This window comes from Clytia hemisphaerica, unplaced genomic scaffold (assembly GCF_902728285.1).
Source record: "Clytia hemisphaerica strain Z4C2 unplaced genomic scaffold, Clytia hemisphaerica genome assembly, whole genome shotgun sequence".
Taxonomy (NCBI): domain Eukaryota; kingdom Metazoa; phylum Cnidaria; class Hydrozoa; order Leptothecata; family Clytiidae; genus Clytia; species Clytia hemisphaerica.
This window is the reverse complement of record NW_027103286.1, coordinates 2913470-2917503: the sequence shown is the minus strand read 5'-3', so window position 1 is coordinate 2917503 and position 4034 is coordinate 2913470. Positions and strand designations below refer to the sequence as shown.

Sequence of the window (4034 nt, the reverse complement as noted above, 5' to 3'; positions counted from 1 at the left end):
AATGGGCCCTTACTCGCTACGCTTTTGTGACCCACCAAATATAATTACATATTTGCAGAGAAAACTCAATTATAAATGTCCAAAAGGCAAAAATAGTACCGACCAAAAATAAAGAAAAAAGGAATTATGTAATTAAAAAACTAAAAAATCGGAGTGCGGATTAAATCTAGCCAAAGTCCTCTAACGGCACATCTCGATCATTAAGACCATAGGGAGCAAATGAGTTTAGTTTATATTGCCAAAATGACTCCCTACGGCGTACTGATGGAAGATCTGGAGCCTCATCGATTAGAGTAAGTTCCCAATCATCCATACCGTGATGGTCTGCCTGTTCGAAATGTGCATGAAAGGAGGCTTGGGTAACGATAGAACCTGATTTGTGTTTCCTATGGCAGCACTTGTAATTGTTAAACCTAGATCGAAAAGGAGTGCTAGCGCTACCAACATATTGTATACGGCAAGTTTTGCAGGTAAATAAGTATACAACACATTTGGAGTTGCAATTCAAGTTCTTCGCCCTGATCTTATATTCTTTGCCGTCCTTACCTGAGAATGAACCTGTCTCTTTTATAAAGGGACAGACGCCGCAGCGTTTTCCTCCACACCGACCACTACCCTCGTTGCCCTCTGATTTAACAGGCAACTTAGCACTTAACATCTATATATTTAAGTAACATCAGGCCCCATATATCCCATATATATCCTGTGTTTGTGTTCAAGTGTAGACGTATGCCCCCACTTTTCAAAGGGGGTAAGCAGATCACCATGACTACATGTGGCAGTGACTACATGTTTAGGCAAAGGGTAAAACTGATCATTATTCATTTTCTACTTATATTAAATCTTTTGGGTAAAATGAGCAAAATTATTTTTCAGGAGATAACATTATCATTGGTCTTTTCCATGAAGGTCTTGCATACAAGGAGATTTTAGCCTTCTTACTCAAGTGGAATAACTTAGATTTAAGGTATGTATCATTCAAATAAAAAATAATATTTAATTATGACTTTCAAATGAATTCCTTATATATATATAATTTTTTGATTTATGCTCTCTCTTACACCCTATAGACTATAATTGTTGATTTGATTTGCAAAAATTATGTTCATGAAATAGATTTTTTCCTCAAATTTGCAAAATTTTATGTTGTAAATTTAGAAATCTTTTGCCTTAAAGTTTGCACGACCAAAGTATACCTATCAGTCAAAGCTCCCAACAGGGAAATGCCGCTGGAGGTCAAAAAATGGACCCTGTCAAAAAGAAAATTTGAAAATTTAAATTTTAAAAATGATTAAGTAGATTAGTAGACGAAAAATTGAGAAATTTCTAATTTTCACCCTGAAAATTGTCAAAAATAATTACCAAAAGTCGACCCTTTCAGATGCACTTCTTGAAAATTATTAAAATTGGGACCCTGTAAGATAACTTCAGAACTTAAAAAAGGGATCCTGACCAGCGGTGCGTCCCCCTACCCAATTTTGCCTAAGTACCCCTCCCCCGGATAGAGACACAAATAATTATTTTTGTTGCTTTTTTATGTTTCCGAAGGGAGATACCGGGTGCGCCACAAAAAAGTTTCTGTCTTTAAAACTAATTTTCTAGAAATCTAAAGATTTTAAAAGAACCATTCCTACTTTACTGGAAAGAAGAAAGATAAACTTAAATTTTGATTGGTCATTTATTAAATTCGATTAATTAGATCAAAAGTTATGTTCAATCGAATAAAAAGTTACTTTCTGAAATTGTTAAAAAACGTTTAAAATCGACCTATCAAATTAAACAGAAGCATAATTACATGTACATCATTATCTTTGTTTCAGTCATTAAAAATGATAATTAGCTGTCTATATGACCTTTTGTTATGTAAAGGAAAGTTGAATTTCAATAAAAGGCAGAAAATTCGTTGAAAAATTCTAAAAAATCTGGTAGAATTCATAAATATACACCAAATATTGGTTTCGAGGTAGATCCAGCCTTACATAGACTGTATCCAATCTAAAACCGAAAATCGGAGGAAAATTTCGGTAAAAGTAAATTAAAGTGATTTTGATGAAGATTTTAAACCCCTTTGGCCTTTTAGTTTCGAAATTTTATGTGTTTAATCACTGAAAAATGCTTTTAATCATGTAAAGGTTATTGCGATTGCCAATTTTAATACAAAAATTTGATAGGTTGATTTTCAACGTTTTCGAGCACTTTCAGAAAGTAACTTTTTTATTCAATTGAGCATAACTTTTGATCTAATTAATCGAATTTAATAAATGACCCATCAAAATTTAAGTTTATCTTTCTTCTTTCCAGTAAAATAGGAATGGTTCTTTTAAAATCTTTAGATTTCTAGAAAATTAGTTTTAAAGAGAGAAACTTTTTTGTGGCGCACCCGGTATCTTATCGTTTATTGTGACTGTCAACTATACTATATATTACCTGATGTGAATGAAAATGATAACATAAATCCAAAAGATATTGTCTTCTTTTGGGACGAGATGGAGTTTTTACAAGCCCTTATTTGATTTGGTTGGTCGTTAACCAGTAATAAAACAATTTTGTTACTTTTTTTCTAAATAACGCATCATGATGTTTATTACTTCAAATGACCAATTAGTGAAGTATCTTATAAAACTTCATCTCATCTGCTTCTTTTGTTAAGTTTAAGACAATTGAAACGAATTTTGAAGAGATACAACTTAAGAAGAAGATTGAACAATGATGAAAATATTGCTGATTTTACTGAGGTTATACAGGTATGTTTGCTTGTTTGTGTGTTAAACTTTTTTGACCTTAAAAATCATAACCATTATCAGGGATTTAAAGGAGGAAGATAAATTTGGGAATTTAATTTTTATAAAGTATTGACTTGAACTTCTCTCTGCAAGTTCTTTTGAAGAATAACAAAAAACTGATGTAGAATTTCCGCACAAGAGATCTAGGATGAGCAACTATACGACATGTCTCAAAAGAAAAAAAATACAGGATCCTTTTTTTTTTTACTTACTTTCAGTCTGAGCTCCTAAGTGATGGTTGCAACCTTGGATATTGCAGTATGCACCGAAAACTTATCATTAAATATCATCTCAATACATCCAGGTGAGTATCTTTGAGTAAAATGTAGGAAATTTTTATTGGACAAAATCGTTATAATTGCTCCTCAAATTTTAAAAGTTATATTGACTGTAAAAAAGAAACTTCATTTAGATTTGGCTGTTACGAGTGTATCATAAAAATTATGGATAAGAGTTCAAGAAATGGAGACTTGAAATTTAATAAAGTCTATGATTGTGTCATTGATTGTGTTGACAAACTTGCTAATTTGCAACCAAAGTTATAACTAAATTTAGATCAATTAAGATAGACGACACAAAAAGAATTGATTCTTGGTCCACATTTTCCTCTGGTATAAATTAATTTTTTTTTTCAAAACAGTCGAGTGAGCAAACAATCTAGTAGTTAACTTCTTCCCTTCCACGAGTTGAAGTATCCTTTTTATAATGTTAATATTAACTGTATCGTACATCTTTTGCCCAAGTTCAGGCCTCAAAGCCATTATGGTAATAACCGGGTTAAAATGTTATGAATGTTAAATCCATTTAATTCATTCTTCTGTCAATTTTTCGAACAACTGGTAACTAGAATTTGTCTGTTCTTTGAAAAAAAAGATACTGCAACAAAGACTGACCATAAGTCCTCTTACAAACCATTAAATTTGACACACTATTTTTTATCATATGTAATTTTTTCTAGGGAACAGGTGAGGCAGATATTAGGCCCTTTGAACCCTGAAGGTGTGGACAGCAGAAAAAAAAGAAGGCTTCTACGTAGGACATATGGTTGTAAGGTTAGTAAACTCATTTTTGCACTTAGATTTAGGGCTATTTCCTACTGAATCAGTCAAGCCATAAAATCCCCATTTATTTACTACTGATAGGTAAAAAAACAAAAATATTCAATAACGATTTTACAAAGATTACTCTTTGTAATCTCTGACATTTACCCTCTGTAAAAAGCCCTTTTCAGGAGGGGTTGTGTTGATAGCA

At 32.1% G+C, this 4034-nt stretch overlaps 1 long non-coding RNA gene across 1 annotated transcript; it reads left to right on the top strand.

Moving 5' to 3' along the window:
- The first annotated feature begins 2727 nt into the window (after positions 1 to 2727).
- Positions 2728 to 3808, top strand: LOC136805768 (uncharacterized). Its single transcript, XR_010846448.1, has 3 exons — positions 2728 to 2744; positions 3002 to 3087; positions 3742 to 3808. It is a non-coding gene; the product is annotated as an uncharacterized lncRNA (long non-coding RNA).
- Positions 3809 to 4034: the final 226 nt, after the last annotated feature.